The following is a 19,837-nucleotide window of genomic DNA, read 5'->3' on the forward strand; positions in this document are numbered from 1 at the left end:
ATATATGTTATATACTCAGCGCAAAGGTTATTACTCTTTCTGAGATGTAAAAGAACACATTTGAAAATTTTAAAACATTACCTGAGTAACCAGTATGTAAGACTGATACTCAAAATTAATAGTCTTTATTTGTTTGTTTGTTTTGAAAACCCTTATGTCTAAAGGGCATAGAGATAAGGTGTATGTGTGCACTCAGATATGTGCTTCTGTTTTCTTGGTTCAATGAAATGGAAAAATAATAACAACAACTGTGGGAGATTATGGCAATATTGTGAGTTCACAGAAAAAGTTACTGCATGTACTTTATAAAAAAAAATGTTTAGGCAGTGGCACCCTCATCAAGGGAAAAAGAAAGGTACTCTGTGACTCTGAAATCTGATCATATTAGAATATGAAATAACGTTTGGAGAGGGGCGGGTACCCAAATCCTAGCACATAAGCTGTTTATATAGATAGACTCTATCCGTGTCTGCCTAAGTCCTGAAGACAAAGCCCCAGGACACGGCCTTACCCTGTGAAGCTGCAGGGGTCGCACTTCGCAAAGCAGGAAATGGAATAAGAAAGCTACAGCAGGCAGGGAGCTATGTTGAGACCCTACTGAAAACCTCTATACCTGAAATCAAAAGCTAGAAGCCCCATTTTTTTTTTTTAGCAGAATATATGAAAGTTTTCCTGTCCCAAATATCTACTCTGTATTACTTAAAATTTTTACTTGCCCTGTTATTGCCATTTCTTTTAAATAGTACATTTCATAATTGCACAAACCTCTGTTAAAATGAAAATGTTCCTGGGGGACAGCTAAAGTGCCTATATTATTAGGGAACACTAATCTCGTTTGAGGAAATAGAAAGTAGATGGTAAAATGGGAAGCATGTTGATGAATGGAAAGATAATTTTAAGAATATAAGACCGGGCAAGGGTGGGCAAGTCACTTAAGAAGCATGAAAGCCCTGCTTAGCAGAAGTATTTGGGGGCACTTTGTAACCTTTGTGTTGAAGAAGAAGTCTGGTTTTGTTGTTGTTGTTGTTGTTTTTTACCTTGGATCTTACTTAGGGTGACTATATTTTCCAGGTTGCATGCAGCAGTTCCAGCTTAGATCAGTTGATTTGCAGTAATATTTTACTTTTTCTTTTCATTTTTTATGGAGAAATTTTATTTTCTTAATTGTCCAGAATGTATGATAAATCTTACGGAAAGTCTATTCTTGTCCCATTTTCCTCCTTTAGATGAGAGGGGAAAATCCTCTAATACTCAGAGATACAAGGTAACTCTGTGATTTCTTTCTCTAGGAGAGCTACCTGTCTCATTCCTCTGTTCTGGTATCTCTGCCAAGGCTAGCAAGGCTTTGGGAGATAGAACAAGGTGTTGTCTTAGGACACTGTCCTCCCGTGTTTTGAGTGGTTGAGAGCCTTAGAACTGAAAAAGAATACAACTAAGGATGACCTCTCTCCCTTTCACCTGTTCCAGCAAGGTGGAACAGGGGAATTGATACTTGAGGTGATTTTGAAAACCCGGGAGTACTGAGGTCTGTCCATGTACATTCATAGTCATAATCACCACTGCACACATAAGTATGTTGGAGGGCATATAGTCAATGCAGAGTGTCTTAAACTGGGTTTCCCAACAGCAGAGTACCCCTACCCGAGTACGGGTAGTTTACTTGATGAAAATGGTGAATTAGGATAGGGAAGGCAGCCAATAAATGTCTATTATTGTTTATTATTGAACAGGCTACCTTTGTGGATATAGTAGCTCAGTCTTACTAGGGACCTCTGATAGGCTATGTGTCATCTCAGATAAGGTATGAGGGAACTAAGGTATTTATTTACCAACTTCTGACAGCCATTAATTGAGAGCTGTACCCAGAGGGCATTAAGTACCCAGATATTCTGGCCTACCAGCACAGGAGCAGAAAAATCTTCAATAGCCTGAAGTCCTCAAAGAATCTCAGGTGATTAAATATGCAAGCCAGTGGTTCTGCACAATGTTACTACCAAATGCAGATCGGGCATTGACAGTGTCTGGGGCATAGGCAGGGAAATCAACTACATATGAAATATGACTTCAGAAGTATCAGGAAACTCAACCAAAACTGAGTGGTAACTCCCGTGAAAACTTCTTTTTTTTCCATAATGTTGAAAACAATACTCAATTATGATCTTTTATTTGCAAATAAAAGATAAATTAATACATAAGTGAATTTATTAGTTCAATATAATGGAAAATTTCAAGGCTTTGGTTTCAGACATGACTGGATCCATGTTTTCTGGTTATGCCATCATGATTTATTCTCCTTTTTTTGGACTATTTTCCTGTGTTTTGGCTTTATGCTTAGGTAGGTTATCTCCGCCGGTGGCAAAGTGGACTACCAATTGGATTCAACCTATTTGGTAAGTCCAAAATAAATAAATCACCTATTTCCCAAAAGTTCCAGAATGCATGTAAGGAGGCATTCACCACACTAAACCACATCACTTGCACATCTCCACCAGTTATTACGTATGGGCAGAGAAATGAGATTTGATGATTGCCTGGACTTAGGTCATAAATCCTCCCTAGAACTATGGGAACTGGTTTGCCTGCATCACATAGCATGAGGTATGGGCAGAGTAGCTTCTTAGAAGGAAATCAGGTTGCTGTTATTAGAGAAGGGAAAGTGGGTTGTAGACAGATTACACACACACACACACACACACACACACACACACGCTACTACACATGCACTACAGATATCCATATCTGTTGTCATTTTACCCTTTATATCTCTGAAAAAAATGCAAATTTCTCTGGAGATTTATTAACTTAATTTTTCCAGCCAGGTGACAGTTTTCTTTTTCTTCTTCTTCTTCTTCTTTTTTTTTTTTTTTTGGAAGATTTTACTTACTTATTTGACAGACAGAGATCACAAGCAGGCAGAGAGGCAGGCAGAGAGGGGGAAGCAGGCTCCTTGCCAAGCAGAGAGCCCGATGCGGGGCTCGATCCCAGAACCCTGGGAAGGCAGAGGCTTTAACCCACTGAGCCACCCAGGCGCCCCTCAGGTGACAGTTTTCTTTCTAGTCTTGCAACTGGGTATTTTTGTGATACTGCGAAATTCACTAAATAGAATGTTCAATTGGGATATTTCCTCTCTTGGAAGTTTTCAGGTGAGACCTTTAAGCTGAAAGTACCAGGTACCAAGTCCCCCTATGTTCTAATTGGAGGTTCTAGGCCATCCGAATAGGAGTTACAAATAAGGGGATCCCAACATTTGTTCTTTGAATTTTACTCCAACAAACCATGTGGACTCTATTAGAGTTCATTAATGAGAATTTCTTTAAAGGCATTAGGATCCTGCTTATTCTCCTCCTCCTCGTGGGGGAACACAAGTGGTATTTTCCACTTCCACACTAATGGGTGCGGCAGGCCCACGTGAGGTCGTTGTAGAGCCTAGTATGTGCCTCTTGGTTGGGTTTCCTGATTTACACTTGGAAAGGACTGGAACTGCCTCACTGAAGGGTGAGGAGACAGACTGAGAGGGAAGGAAGCATTCTAGGCTATTCCTTCAATGTGCCATAGTGATGAAGTACGTGGGCTCTGAAGCGTTCCTGCTTTAGTTCAGATCTCATCTCTACCAGGTATTAACCGAGTGTTTGTGGTTGTGTAACTAATTTTTTCTGTGGCTTTGTGGAAATAATTCAAAGGAGTATTGTGAGAATGAAATGAACTGAAATACATTAAGTGCTTGGCACATAGTAAGAGTTAGCTTTGATTATTCTTTCTCATAGGCTGAGGTAGATATTTCTGAGGCCCCACAGAAGGAAGCAGGATTTGAGTTATCTGGAAAGGGAGCCCAAATAAGAAGGTCACTAGAGGTGACACAACAGGGAGAGTCTCTGTGGGACATATGAACCTGGGACAGAGGGAGATGTCATACACAGTCAGCTGGAGGAGACATGCAATATGGAGTCTTCAGCAGGATCTCTGATAATAACAGGTATCTTTGAAGAACCCCAAAGATACCCTAAAGTTACTAACTTTTACAGATCTGCCCAGAGGCATGGACAGCTCAGAGAACTATGCGGTACCACTTCTTTTTTTCCCCATCCTTCCTCCACACCACGGACAAGAGCAACAGCTTTGTGAATAGAGGAGGAATGCCAAAGCCAAGAAGAAGGATAAAATAAACCCAAACAAAGCTAATCCCTTCCAAAAACGTTAGCTCCAGGAAGTAGATAAGAGTGTGAAGCTTTGATATTGCCATGGACTGAACTGTGTTCCCCTGCCCCCCACATTCATATGTTGAAGCACTAACCCCCCCCCCCCCAAGGTGACTATAATTGAAGAGAGTCCTTTTAGGAGGTAATTAAGGCTAAATAAGGTTATAAGTTTGGGGCCCTAATCTGACAGGACTGATGATTTTATAAGAAGAGGAAGAGAGAGAAGCTATCTCTCCCTATGCCATAGCAGGACACTTCAAGAAGGTAACCGTCTGCAAACCAAGAAGGGAGTCCTAATCAGGAACAAAACTGACTAGCACTCTGATCTCAGAATTTCTAGCCTCTGAAACTGTAAGAAAACAATTTCTGCTGTTTAAACTGCCCAATCCATCTTGTACTCCAATTTGACTAATACAGATACTAAGCTGTACAATGCCTGAAAAATTAGACTACTCAGTTACACTATTCATTATTTTTTTATAGTGACTGGAAAAGCAATGCTTTCAGCCTAAGATTTCATCCCATAGCAGGGAAGGATATTTCCTATAGTAGACTTCAAAGGGCAGTGACGAGGAGGAATGGACACACTTTTCATGAATCCAGATTTTAATAATTTGGTTGCATACTTAATTTCTTTGGACTACGTTTCATTTCTTTGGAATTATAAAGGAGTTGGTTTAGATGAGATTCAAGTCCCGAGTGCAACTCAGCTATGTTACATTCAATGATTCATTTCCATTTATGTGAAAGAGCTTTAGATATTTTCCTGAAAGAAGTTCCTAAAAGGTAAATAAGTTCAGACACTTCAAAAGGAAGATGGGGAGAAAAGGAACACCTTTTAGAGAACTAGAAGTCGTAAGGTTTCCAACCACAAACCACACTTCTCTGAGGCCTGACACTGTCACCGGTACTAGCCATTTCATTAAAAGGCCCTTTTTAAGAATGAATGTCATTTAGTGAAATTCCAACAATGCTTGACTAACAAGGAGACACTTAGTGTTCTCAAAAATTTTCTTGATAGCCTAAAACTAATTTGAGTGAATGTAATTTAAATGATAATGAATGTATGCACACATACGCTTAAACACACACACAACAATCACAATGGATCTAGAACTCTAGGACGTCTGGTTAATAAAATTAAACTCCTGATTTCAAGCAAAATACCGCTAACTGTCCAAGTTTTAAAAAGTTGCCGTGGTATTCTAAAATATGTGCCGAGAATTCCATATTCACTCTCAGGCAACTCATCCTAGTAGCATTTCCTTAAAGATAATTACTCCTTTCCCATACCACACATGTCCATATGCTTGGGGAAACTGCAATGACAATTTTAAAGGTCTGCCATGCACTGGTGGCAGGTTTAAAGACATTCCCTTCCAATGTGTCAAAATCTTAGGTCTCTGAGGAGGAGAATCCAATGAAAATGTACATTGAAAATTCCCAGTTAAAAAGAGCCTGCTGCATGAGGGCATTTTTACATTTAAATGTTGCCAATGATACGTAATTTGCAGCCTGCATGTATAGAAATTTTCCCTTGTAGGCCTGCCCATACCAAGAGCCAGGGTTACTAAAAAGTCTTTGTACCTTTTTCACATAAATCCAGTGCTTCTTATAAAAACATTTTTCTCATGTTGGAGTGATTCATAAAGCCTCTAATCCCATGGGTGTAATAGGACACCTCTCAATTATGCATCCCAGGGATGAGTAATTTCACAAGCTGAGCGAAAGAGATAAATGCATTAAAGTGTTCTTGCAAAACAAATTCCAGGGAGAGAAAAAGATGAAAAAGGAAGTGAATGTAGAAAATGAAGACTGACTTCATTGTGCAGAAAAGACTATGAGATTTACCATGGCAGAACTGCTTAATTCATAATTCTGCAGGGACAATCCTGGTAAAGCACTGCCAAAAGCCTTCCTAATCTGCAGGTACCTACCAAAGCTCATCTTTGTCTCTGGTAACTGCAGAGTATGAGAACTGTATAATAATCACATTTTGTCGTGAGTCATGGGTCAGAGAATCTGTGAGGAATTATCTCATTATATTATTTCATTCAGGATTGGTTCTATTCAGAGGCAGAACAGTTGGTCACTCCTGGACCTTTTGGCCTTATCAGAAGCTATATATTGAGCCTCTGGTCTGTGGGAAGGCACAAGGTAGGTAGATATAACCCATGTTATGACCATCATAAGAATCAGGGCTGGAGGGGCGCCTGGGTGGCTCAGTGGGTTAAGCCCCTGCCTTCGGCTCAGGTCATGATCTCAGGGTCCTGGGAACGAGTCCCGCATCGGGCTCTTTGCTCAGCAGGAAGCCTGCTTCCCTCTCTCTCTCTCTGCCTGCCTCTCCATCTACTTGTGATTTCTCTCTGTCAAATAAATAAATAAAATCTTTAAAAAAAAAAAAAAAAAAAGAATCAGGGCTGGAGCGCCTGAGTGGCTCAGTTGGTTGGGCAACTGCCTTCAGCTCAGGTCATGAACTCAGGGTTGAGATGGGGTCCCACATTGGGCTCCCTGCTCAGCAGGAGTCTGCTTTTCCCTCTGCCTCTCCCCTCACTCATGTCCTCTCTCTTTCTCTCTCAAATAAATAAATAAAATCCTAAAAAAAAAAAAAAAAAAAAAGGAAGAGTCAGGGCTGATAAAGAAAAATCACCATACAAAGAAATATCATTTGTCCTGGGTGAGAAATATTGAAGATACATGGAGGTAGATATAATCACTGTTGGAATCATTTAAGAAGCCTTCATGGATGAGTAGAACCTTTAAAGAAAGGTATTCTTTAGATAAGCAGAGTGGACAGAGGGTGTCCTGGAGAGTCACTTCGTGTTGGAGAGATGGAACCATATATGCCTATAGGTTGGAAGGTTTAAAACATGCTTAGAGAACATTTATATTATTAGATAAAGCAGGAGGAAATTCTTCTTGTAGGTAATAAATGATCAAGTATCCCCAGTTTTGTAAGACACAAACCTGGCCTAGTGGAAGACAAAGGTGGATATGTGGGTAGGAGCCAGGAATCAGGAATTGGGACTGTCCTGGCAAGGTCCTTTCCAGTGAGGCATTTCCCTTAAGCCTCATCAACTACTTGGCATCTGAAACCTAAAGAATTATGAATCTGAGAAATTTCTAAGGAGAGGACTTAGGAAATACTTAGTTTAGCTTCCAAACCCTGAATGACCCTTCTTTTTCTGCTTTTATCACCCCAGTGTCAATGAATGTACACCTAATTCAGTTAATTCTCTTTTGAGACAATTCTAATGGGTTTATTTGTGTCTTTATTCCTGTGGGGTGTGTGTGTGTGTGTGTGTGTGTGTGTGTGTGTGTGTTTATTTAATGTTGAACCAAAGATTAGTGCTATAGGCAAGGTTAAAACTTCAGGGCATGCCTTTAAATATCTGAATACACCAGATCAAATACAGATCTTCCTCAGTTTATAATGAGGTTATGTCTAATAAACCCGTTGTAAATGGAAAATATCCTGTCAAAAATGCACTTAATATACAATATCTACTGAATATCATAGCTTACCCTCACCGAAATTAAATGAGTTCAGAATACATACATAGACTAGAGTTGGGCTAAATCATCTAATACAAAGCTTATTTTATAATTAAGTATTGACTGTTTCATGTAATTTATTGAATACTGAAAGTGAAAAACAGAATGGTCACATGGGTGCAGAATGGTTGTTAAGTTATTGCCCTCCTGATGGTGGGGCTGACTGTGACCTGTGGCTCACAGCCCAGTATTGTGAGAGCGTGTTCTGTGAATAACACTAGCCCAGGAAAGGACCCAACTTAAAAAATCAAAGTACAGTTTCTGCTGATTGTGCATTGCTTTTGCACCATCACACAGTAAAATAAATAAATAAATAAATAAATAAATAAATAAATAAATCTGTTAAATCTAACCACCTTAAGTCTGGGACTATCTGTGCTCCCTTTCTGACTGATTTTATTTTTATGACTTAATTTCAGGCTCCTCACCTGGCTGGTCTCCTTTCAACATGCTCCCATTTGTGAAAGTTTCTTTGAAAGTTCAACATTTAACACAACACAACACACTATCTGGAAATTGTATGCCTATATCCACCCACCTTCTAGACATGTTTTAATATAATATAATTAAAATTTAATATAATATAAATATAAATAATATAATATAATTAAATTTTCTTGGCAGTCGCGATGCAAAGCAGAATCATACTGAGTTTACTGTCTGCTAAATCCTAATGTATTTCCTACCCAGGCTACTAAACCATGAAACTCCTATTTTATAGCTGTACAAGTGGTTTTGTATACCACAATTAAGATTTTTCATTAAATTCCTGTTAGGTGACACGTAGGCATAGTTAGCTCCTGTTTCAAGCTTTTAAGGTCACTATTCTTTCAGTCAACATATCTGTTGCTCTCTAATTTTTCATCTACAGGCTCAATCAGCATCTGACAAAGTCCTTTAATAAAATTATTTAATAAGGTGGGGCTCTAACATACACAACCAGATCAGTAGCTGGGTTCACATAAACTATTTAGAAAATAATATTTGTGGAAGTCACCTAATTTTGCTGTACTTTAGCCAATATGTCTCGCTCTCAATTATAGGTATAAAGTGACCTATTTGTCAGATAATCTTGCTGAAATACCTGTGCTTTCAGCATGCTGCATTTTAAAAGTTTTCTCTCAAAATTATTATCACAACTTTCGCTTCATGGGTTGTTTCTACAAAGCTTTTGTAAAATAAAAGTGAGGAGGAATACAGTGGTTACCTCCTGTTACGTAGTAGGACCCTTTCAAATCCATTACCACCTAAATGATGCCTATGTCCCAACACAATGATAGACCAAAACACAGGTCAGCAAACTTTATATAAAAGGCCAGATAGCCAATATTTTAGACTTTGTGGGCTACTTGCTCTCTGTTGCAAATACTCAACTTTGTCATTGAAGAGCCAAAGCTTCCAAAGACATTACTAAATACTACACAAATGAGTATGGCTCGATCGAAAGAAACTACATTTACAAAAATAGGCAGGAGTTTATTTGGCCAAGCCTGGAGTTTGCAGACCCCTGTGTTAATATATTAGTATTCATGCATTGTCAACAATCACATCTGTATCTGAAAGTACAGAGGAGTGTCTAAAAAAATGGGAACTATAAATGGGAAAAGTCAGGAAAAGAACTTGAAGATTATAATCCCACGGTGAGGAGAGTCGATGGAGCCACTAGGGAGAGCTGAGGGCTTTAAAGAGGAGAGGATGGGTGATAACATCCATCTGTAAGAGAGTATGCTTTGCAAAAGATGCAAATTTAATCTATTTTGCACTTTTGCTGAGGTTTGGCACAGGTTTCAGTATTGATATTACCCAAATATCACACTCCATTCTCTAGAGGCATGATACGAAACAAAAAAGTATGTAACATTCAGCTACCAGCAGCTTGGGGTATTTTTTAACTTGGCTGGGGACAGTTAGAAGGCCTTGAGTGTATGTATGTAAAACAGCATTTCAGCTTTCTTACTGTTTTACTTTACTGTTCAGTAAAGCTTGACCTATGAACTCACAAAGTACAATTGTGAATACAAAAATAAACAAATGAAACTTCCTCCTCGGGGAAGAGTTAGCCTGTCACATGAACTGAAACGGGAACTGAAAGATTCTTTTGGGAAGGACATTATTGTTCTGTACACTGTATGGAGTTCATATGCCATCTTTCTTCAATTATAAAATACCATAGATTGTAAGATGTGCAACAGATTTAATAATAGCCAAACAGGAAAGGAACCTAAGCAAACTAAACAAAATTCTACCATATTAAATGTTCCCATCAACTGTAGACAACATCCTGGCTTTAGAAATTTAAAAGTGAAAAAAGAGCATCATAAAATGGAAGAAATATTTCACATTATCTCCTCCACTGTCCCCTCTCCGCCCCCAAGACATACACACACACACACACACACACACACACACACACACACACACACACCCCTTGGCTTTAGGGAAAAATGAAACAAGCAAGAACCTATCACTCATGCTTCAGGAATAATGAAGCATAAATGAACTTCACTGCTTTGTCCCAACTTGTCTATACAAAGATGAGATGAAATCTTATATCTGGATTGTTTTAAAGTTGATATGAAGCTATGAAGGATTTTGTAAAAATAAACATTTATTTTAGAACAGTTTTAATTTTATAGAATTATTTCAAAGATAATATAGAGTGTCTTAATGTTCCTCACACATGATTTTTTTTTTTAATTTGCCTCTTGTTTAATGTTGTTGTTAAGTTTTAAGAGTTATTTGTACCTTTTAGATACAAAGTTCTAAAGCCAGTGTGAGGATTGAACTCACAACCCTGAGATCAAGAATCTCATGCTCCACTGACTGAGCCAGCCAGGCGCCCCTACATACAGATTCTTTTTCAGGGATGTGTTTTGCAAATATTTTCTCCCAGTTTGTGGTTTGTCTTTTCTTTTTCATAACTGTGTCCTAATTTCCTTTTTTTTGTTCTAGGATCCCATCCAGGATACCACATTAAATTTAATAGTCAAGTCTCCTTAGGCAGCTGTTGGTTTTAACAGTTTCTCAGACTTCTCTTGTTTTAGATGACCTTGACAGTTTTGCAGATTATTGGTCAGATACTTTATACAATGTCCCCCAACTGGGATTTGTATTACATTTAAATTCTTTTACCACTTTCTACATTCCATTCCAGGGTCCTCCAAACTCTGAAATTATTTCTTAAAAATTGCATACATTAAGATTTATTCTTTGTGCTATAAAAGTCAGTGGATTTTGACAAATGCTTAACATCTTATACTCACCACTGCAGTATCATACAAAGTAGCTTTACTACTCTAAAATCCCCTTGTGTTTTACCTATCAACCAGGCCTCCTTTGCCACCCACTGAACCCCTGGTAACCACTGGTAACCACTGATCTGTTTACCAGCACTACGGTTTTGCCTTTTCCAAACTGTCATACACTTGTGGAAGCATACAATAAGTAGCCTTTTCAGACTGGCTTCTTTTATTTTGTAATATGCATGTAAAGATCCTCCATGTCTTTTCGTGGCTTGACAGCTCGTTTCTTTTCGTTGCTGAATAATATTCCATTTAATCATATACCAAGTTTGTTTATCCTGTCACCTGTTGAAGGAAATCATGATTGTAGTTTTTGAGGAGCATAAAGACCTTCTAAATATTTGTATGTATGTTTTCGCGTGAACATAAGTTTTCAGTTCATTTGGGTAAATATGTAGGCGTGCAATTGCTGGATCTTATGGCAAGCCTAAGTTTAGCTTTGCAAGAAACTGCCAAAGTATTTTCTGAAGTAGCTGTACCATTCTACATTCTCACCAGCAGTGAATGAGAATTCCTGTTGCTCCACACCCTCACAAACTGTTGTTGGTGGTGTTTTGAATTTTTGTCATTCTAGAAAGCTTGTAATGATGTCTCTTTTTTGTTTTAACTTGTAATTCCTTAGCAATAAATAATACTGAGCATATTTTCATATGCTTATTTCCATGTGTATATCTTCTTTGGTCCCATGTGTGTTCAGATTTTTTTTTTATTTTATTTTTTTGCCTATTTTTAAACTGGGTTGTTTTCTTTTGGTTGAGTTTAAATTTTTATTTGTGTAGTTTGGATAGGCGTCCTCTATCAGACGTATCTGTTTTAAAAATTCTCTACCAGTCTGTGGCTTATCTTCACATGCACTTGACATTGCCATTCACAGAGCAGAATTTTTAATTTTAATGAAGTCCAGCTGGTCAATTATTTCTTTCATGGACTGTACTTTGGTGTTATATAAAAAATGTCAGGGGCGCCTGGGTGGCTCAGTGGTTTTGGCTGCTGCCTTCGGCTCGGGTCATGATCTCAGGGTCCTGGGATCGAGCCCCACATCGGGCTCTCTGCTCCGCAGGAAGCCTGCTTCCCTCTTTCTCTCTCTCTCTCTCTGCCTGCCTCTCTGCCTACTTGTGATCTCTCTCTGTCAAATAAATAAATAAAATCTTTAAAAAAAAAAAAAGTCATTGCCCTAGAGTTTCTTCTATGTTACCTTTTAGAAATTTTATAGTTTTGCATTTTATATTTAGATCTGTGTTATTTTGAGTTAATTTTCTTGAAGGATGTAAAGTCTGTATATGGATTTTTTTTTTTTTTCATGTTGATGCCCAGCTGGTTTTGTACCATTTGTTGAATGGACTGACTTTTCATTCTCTCCATGGTACCTTTCAATGAACCAAAGTTTTTAAAATTTTAATCAAGTCCAGTTTATTTTATCTTCTGTTGCCTATGCTTTTGATGTCATATTTAAGATTCGATTGCCAAATCCAAGGTCATGCATATGTTCTTAGAAGAGTCCTATAGTTACAGATTTTAAATTCATGTCTTTGATTAATTTCTTATTAATTTTTGTATATTGTACATGATAAAGGTCCAATTTCATTCTTTTGTATGTTGATATACAGTTTTCCAGAATAATTTGCTCAAAAGACTGTTCTTTCCCCATCGAATGGTCTTTTCATTCTTGTAAAACATCAATTGACCATAGATTGATAGAACATTGAGTTTATTTCTATGTTTTTAATTCTGTTCTACTGGATTTTTATATATTCTTAGGCCAAAACTATACAGTTTTGATTACTGTAACTTTGTAGTAAATTTTGAAATCAGGAAGTATGAGTCCTTCAAATTCATTCTTTTTCAAAAAAAATTTCCCCCCATTTTTACTGGAGAATGGGTCCACAATGCTCCTCACACTGTCATGCTGCAAGTGGAATTCTCTTTAAATATAATTTTAATATAATATTTATAATTTATTAAGCTCTCTAGAAAGACTCTTCTTTATTCATCAGTCAAAGGACATTTGGGCTCTTTTCATAGTTTGGCTAATGTTGATAATGCTACCATAAACATTGAGGTGCATGTACCCCTTTGAATCTGTATTTTTGTATCTTTTTAGTAAATTCCTAATAGTGCAATTGCTGGGTTATAGGGTAGTTCCATTTTTAACTTTCTGAGGAACCTCCATACTATTTTCACAGTGACTGTACAGTTTGCATTTACCTTGTTTTTTAAAATATTCTCCATTGATGAACATTTAGGTTTCTTAAAAAAAAAACCCTTTTAATTATAATTATTGGAAATTAGAATTTATTAAACACTGCTCACCTCAGTGTGTATTTGGGTTCAGCTACATGTGACAGAAACTTTGAATAACAAGTTAAGTTCTAAATCCTTCCCCCTCCCTTACCTCCAATATGTGCTTACCAAGATGCTCAGAAGTAGGGTTAGTTGATGATATTCTTGCAGTTTGAATATGGCAGGATTGAAGATTCTGAGATCTCTTAGCTTTACCTTTAGGATCACAAAAAGGCTGTTCCAGCTTCAGACCTCTCATCTGCATCCCTGCCAGAACGAGGAAGAGATACAACATGAAAATAAGGCTTATGCCCCTGTAAGGTGCTTTCCTGAAAACCCTGCTGTTGTTGGCTGAACTGTGCTTTCCCCTACAAATTCATATTTTGGATTCCTAACTCCCAGTGTCTCAGAATGTGACTGTATTTGGATATAGGGTCTTAAAAAGGTAATTAAGTTAAAATGAGGTCATTTTGTTTATTTTTATATGACTCATGTCCTTATATGAAGAGGAGACGAGGACAGACACACACAGAAGGAAGACCATGTGAAGATACAAGGAGAAGGTTGCCATGTACAATCCAATGAAAGAAGAGGCTTTGGAAGAAACTAACAACACTTTGGTCTCAGACTTCTAACCTCTATAATTGTGAAAAAATAAATTTTTGTTATTTAAGCCACCAACTCTATAATCCTTTGTTATGGCACCCTAGGATCATATACCCAGTGATTTTTTTTTTTTTTTTCTTACATCACATTAACTAGAAGTGTGTCACACCTGGTTATCCTTAGACGGAAGGAAGACTTGCATCTAAGAAACATGTTTTTTTTTAATTGATTACATTTTTCCCCCTAACAAAACCAAGATTCTAATACTAAAGGAAGAGAGCTTAGTAAATAATGAATATTCTCTGCTCTGAATTCTAAGCTCTTTACTTGTATATTCTTATTTAATCCTTATAAGTTTGAAATATTTCACAAATATATAAATCTAGAAGTCAAATAAAAAGTCACCTAGTTAGTATATAAAGCAATCTGACTGGACCATAAGCTATCTGATTCTAGAACCCACAGTCTAAGTTATCTCAATATTTTGCTCTCTACTAAAAGTAATGCCATATTTAAGCTCCTAATACATACATGTTTTTGCATATGAGAAATAAAATATTTAGAAACTGGATTTCTAGAATTCCTAGGATCATAACTACTGGAATTCATGTTGTTATTAATGTTTAAATGAGAATGTGTTGGCTAAATTGCCTTCTAAAAAGGCATTATCAAATGACACTCCCACCAACAGTTTATATGTGTCCATTTTCTCTCTGGTGCTGGGTATAAACAATTTTGTAAGCATTTTGCTAACCTAATGGTCAAAAAAGATAAAACATTATTTTTATTAAAGATTTCACTTATTTATTTGAGAGAGAGAGAGCACGAGTGAGTGCATGCGTAAGAGTGATAGTGAGAGAGCACCACCAGAAAGGGGGCAGAGGGAGAGGGAGAAGCAAACTCTCCTCTGAGCAGGGAGCCCAATTTGGGGCTCAATCCCAGGACCCTGGGATCATAACCTGAGCCAAAGGCAGAGGCCCAACTGACTAAGCCACTCAGGTGCCCCTAACATAATTTTTTAATCTCCCTTAGTATCAGGGAGGTAAAACATCTTTTCATACATTTATTGGCCATTTGTATTTTTTGTTCTTATATTCTTTTTTCTATTTGGTTATTCTTTCATATTTATTTATAAGGGCTCTTTTTATATACTCTGGATATTAATTCTTTTTATATTTGTTTTATGGATTGTTATTCGATTTATAATTTATCAAAATTATGTTTAAGGAATCTTTTTCAAAACAAATAATAAATATTTTTATGATAGATTCTGAGATTTCTGTTTTTTCTTAGGAAGAGCTTTTCCAGCCATAATTGCAGACATATATATGCCTATAGTTCATTTTAATTTTATAGTTGTTAGTTTGTGGTTTTTATCTGAGTTTAATATTCAGCTCTTTTATCTACTTGGAATTTTTTTATATGCATTGTGTGAGGCAGGAATCTAATTATTTTTTTTCTTACAAACTTTTGGCTGGTTATCCTAGTGTTATTTTTGAAATTGTTAACTCCATAATTTTTTACAAAAATATAAAGATAATATTCTTGTCTACACAGCATACTTTTTTGGAACTTTTACACCAAAACCTCATAGCCATATTTCATTTATATGTAAACCGAAGATGGGAAATATGTTTTGGTAGTTTTAACACTAAACATTTGTGCTCTTTCCTAAGTTTATAGCACAATTCTTCTTCACCAGTAGTTTTAACATTATAATTGTATTCTTTGTGAGATGTGTATTGCCTTTTGGGGATTCTCAAGTGGTTGGTGAATTTGACTCTTTATTTGGCTTTTCTACTGAAACTTTTATGCCAGAGTTATATCTAGTTCTCATCTGTCAGCAGATAAAGATGTTTGATGGAAACTACTTTATCTCAAAGATTTATTCAATCCCTTTAGTCATCTGAAAAATTATGGTTAATCACAAAATACGAACAGTCAGTATAGTCTTATTACTTAAGAGCATACCGTTGGAAGGGTTAATATTTCCACATTACAGAATAGAAGAAAACTCATAATTTCCAGGGAATTAACTGAAAGAGAGGAGCAGCCTGACCCAGGGAAATTCCTCTAGGGTCCTATAAAAGTTCCAAACATTTTGAAAATTGGTACTCAATATAGCCTATTTTCTTCTTCTTTTCTTTTCTTTTCTTTCTCTCTTTCTCTCTTTCTTTCTTTCTCTCTTTCTTTCTTTCTTTCTTTTCTTCTCTTGCCTGTTTTTGGAGCCAGTCACTCTGTGGAAGAAAACATTTTCTCTGATCCTTTAAGATGGAAGAATTGGTATATATTTTAATGCTGCATATACAAAAAAACCTTTCAAGTTTACTTAGAAATTTAGGCAGGAGAATGGCTTTTTGGGAGTGGGCGATTAAGGAAAATTCTTTTAAAGCAATTTGAAAAATGAACAGTCAAGTATAAATGTTCTTCAAATTTAACACTCACTAGAACCTGGGAAATTGGACTGTAAATATCCTGATTTCTTGATAACCTGAAATCTGTTTTAGCTGTATTATAGTGAATGCAACAGATGTTTGTATAATGAAAATAAAATATAATTTATCTGTATATAACATGTATATTTAACATGTATATATTTGATTTTTTAAGATGATAATTGCTCATATATGTTTTTCTATAAACCTGGGGGAAATGATTCTGTTAACACTACTAGTTACAGACCTCACACTAGTCTATTTGTTTTAGAGTCAGGTATCTAATCGAAATATCATGTGCTTAAAAAAAAAAGTTATTAGAATGTTATTGGAATGTTATTCTAATGTCATTAGATTGATATGTTACCATATCAATGAAGGTTATTAGATTGATGAAGTAACCACATTATTTATTTTTTTAAAAATACTTTATTTACTTGATAGAAAGATGGAGATAGAGAAAGCATGAGCTGGGGGTGGGGGAGGTTGGGAGTGAGGGACAGAAGGAGAGAGAGAAACAGATTCCCCACTGAGTGGGGAGCCTGACTTGGGGCTTGATTCCAGGACCCTGAGATCATGACCTGAGCCTAAGGCAGATGCTTAATGGACTGGGCCACCCAGGCACCCCAGTAATCATATATCTTAAAAGATGGATTATGAACTATTAGTGTGGACGTTAATACTATATTGTTTAGGTAAATTTGCATGAAGTTCTGAACAATTTCATTCAAGGGACAGATACCTATTTAAATTTTTAATGAGCATTTCCCACTCTGCCTTTTGAATTCCTTAACTTTCTTTATCCAGCAATTCATACTTTGCAAGCTCTTTCCTTATTGCTGGGGTTGCAAAAACTGTCATGAATTAAATATGTCTTCCATGGAGTATAGCTAATCTATAAGCCAAGATCATGTGGTATAGCTTTATCTTGATTTTCTTTGACAGTTGTCATAAAAATTGCTTTTGATTTCAATGCCGTTCTCTCTGATAACCACAGTTTGCACAGCTTCTCGGAGCAAATTCTTTCCTATGATCTGAGTAAGGAAGTTCTAAGCTCATTGTATCTGTGAGATTTTCTACTTAGGTAAGTGAAGATAATAGCTATTATAAACTCCTAGCTAAAAAAAAAAAAAAAAACACACACACACACAGAAAAAAATAGATGTTCCTATACTTCTGAATGAAGGTCAACAAAACAACTTAACAATGCAACAACTTTCTTCAGAAAACCCACATCTCAGAACAAGCACTCTTGCAAGCATTTTTCTAGAAAATGGTATAGTGGAAACATCCCAGACTTCAGGCTACAGGGATGTTGGGTTGAATCCCAGGCCCCCACCTTATATTAAGGGAATTTTGGCAGCAACAGATCTAACTTTTCCATATCTCAGTTTGTTCATCCTGAAGGGCAACTGCAAATGCTCAAATCATAGATTGTTACATGTAATAGAAGATTAAGTTAAAACCTAGGGAGGGAAAACTTGTCAGGGAATGGATTTTCTAGAATTTAAGGGCCCTGTATTACTAGGTAATAGACTGGTCCTTTAAAAACTCCAAGTTTTTCAGAGTTTTTAATACTGTGAGTTCCCCAAATCTACTGTAATAGGATTCAGGATAGAGGAACACTAAGTTCCCAAACTCTACTGAAATAGGATTCAGGAAAGAGAAACACAGCCTAGGTAGGGAGAGTAGGGAGTGTTTAGCTATCTGGGGCAGAAACTGGGTTTTATGGAGTTTTCAAAAAAGTGAATTTCAGCATACTGTTAGCAATCATGAACAATGCTAAGAATACTGGTGTGATGGTTCATTTTATGTGTCAACTTGACTGGGCTAAAGGATACTAATATAGCTGGTAAACATTTCTGGGTGTGTCTCAGAGGGTGTCTCATCTGAAAATAATCATTTGAATTGGTAGACAGAGTAAAGATCACTCTCACCAATGTGGGTAGGCATCATCCAATCTTTTGGGGCCTGAATAGGACAAAAAGGTTGAGGAAGGATAAACTTCCTCTTTCTGAGCTGAAACATCCATCTTCTGCTTTTGAATTTTGGTGTTCCTGGTCCTTGGGTCTTCTGTCTTCCACTGGGTCTTATACCATTGGCCTCCTCTATCCTCAGGCCTTTAGACAAGAACTAAATTATACCACTGGTTTTCCTGATTTTCCAGTTTGCAAATGGCAGATCGTAGAACTCCTGGGCCTCTATAACCATGTGAACAAAAGCCTAGAATAAATTTCCTATTGTATGGGCGCCTGGGTGGCTCAGTGGGTTAAGCCGCTGCCTTCAGCTCAGGTCATGATCTCAGGGTCCTGGGATCGAGTCCCGCATCGGGCTCTCTGCTCAGCAGGGAGCCTGCTTCCCTCTCTCTCTCTCTGCCTGCCTCTTTGTCTACTGTGATCTCTCTCTGTCAAATAAATAAATAAAATCTTTAAAAAAAAAAAATTCCTATTGTATAGATCTATGTATCCCCCCGTTGGTTCTGTTTCTCTGGAGACCCTTGACTAATACAACTGAGTTTTTGCTGTCTTATATATTCAGATTATATTCAAAACATGAAATTTCGGGGCACCTGGGTGGCTCAGTGGGTTAAAGGCTCTGCCTTCAGCTCAGGTCATGATCTTAGGGTCCTGGGATCGAGCCCCGCATCGGGTTCTCTCTCTGCCTGCCTCTCTGCCTGCTTGTGATCTCTGTCTGTCAAATAAATAAATAAATAAATAAATCTATCTTAAAAAAAAAAACCACATGAAATTTGGAGTAAGATGATATGGTTCTATGTCCTACCTCCACCTCTTACTACCTAGTGCTTAAATAAATATTTTCACCTATTTAGACCTCAGTTTTCCCATTGGTAAATTGGCAACCAAAATTATTCACACTGTGTTGAGTTCATTTAACTGGTTATTAGGAAAATCAGATGTATTAGTGTAGGAGATAGGGCTTTTAAAATATAAGGCACAAACAGTTGTATATATACAATATCTATATATGAATATCTATATCTACATATAACATGTATCAGAGGAGGTGTAAAAATTAAGGCAAAGTAATTATATTTAAAAATAGTACATAAACTCCAAGGGAAAATCCTCAAGGAGATAAGTAGATATTTTCAATATATAAAACTAATTTATGCAAATCATATAAAAATTCTCATAGCTTTGTAGCTCACATACACACACACACACACACACACACACACAGACACACACAATATTCATTATGAAAAACTCAGGACTTCTTAGCAAATAAAACTAAACTGTATCACTAGAAAAACTAGTGACCTGGAGATTTCATTACTAGATTTTATACTTATTATTAATACAAAGTGTGATGTATTAGCAATTTGATAAAAATTTTAAGCTATTTCAGAAATTTAGATAGATAATTCTTTTTATATAATCATTCAATCAACCTCTTAATATGGAAATAAATTTCATAGATTTGGACTCTGGACCTTGATTCC

At 36.8% G+C, this 19,837-nt stretch overlaps 1 long non-coding RNA gene across 1 annotated transcript in view; it reads left to right on the top strand.

Annotated features, from left to right (window-relative positions):
- LOC116591829 overlaps nt 1-14,010 on the top strand; it is a 32,147-nt gene extending 18,137 nt beyond the window's left edge. Inside the window, exons 2-3 of the long non-coding RNA XR_004286176.1 lie at nt 2,336-2,390; nt 13,841-14,010. This is a non-coding gene — a long non-coding RNA (uncharacterized LOC116591829). The remainder of the gene's footprint in view (nt 1-2,335; nt 2,391-13,840) is intronic.
- Nucleotides 14,011-19,837: the final 5,827 nt, after the last annotated feature.

The sequence above is a fragment of the Mustela erminea genome, chromosome 1 (assembly GCF_009829155.1).
Source record: "Mustela erminea isolate mMusErm1 chromosome 1, mMusErm1.Pri, whole genome shotgun sequence".
Classification (NCBI taxonomy): Eukaryota; Metazoa; Chordata; class Mammalia; order Carnivora; family Mustelidae; genus Mustela; species Mustela erminea.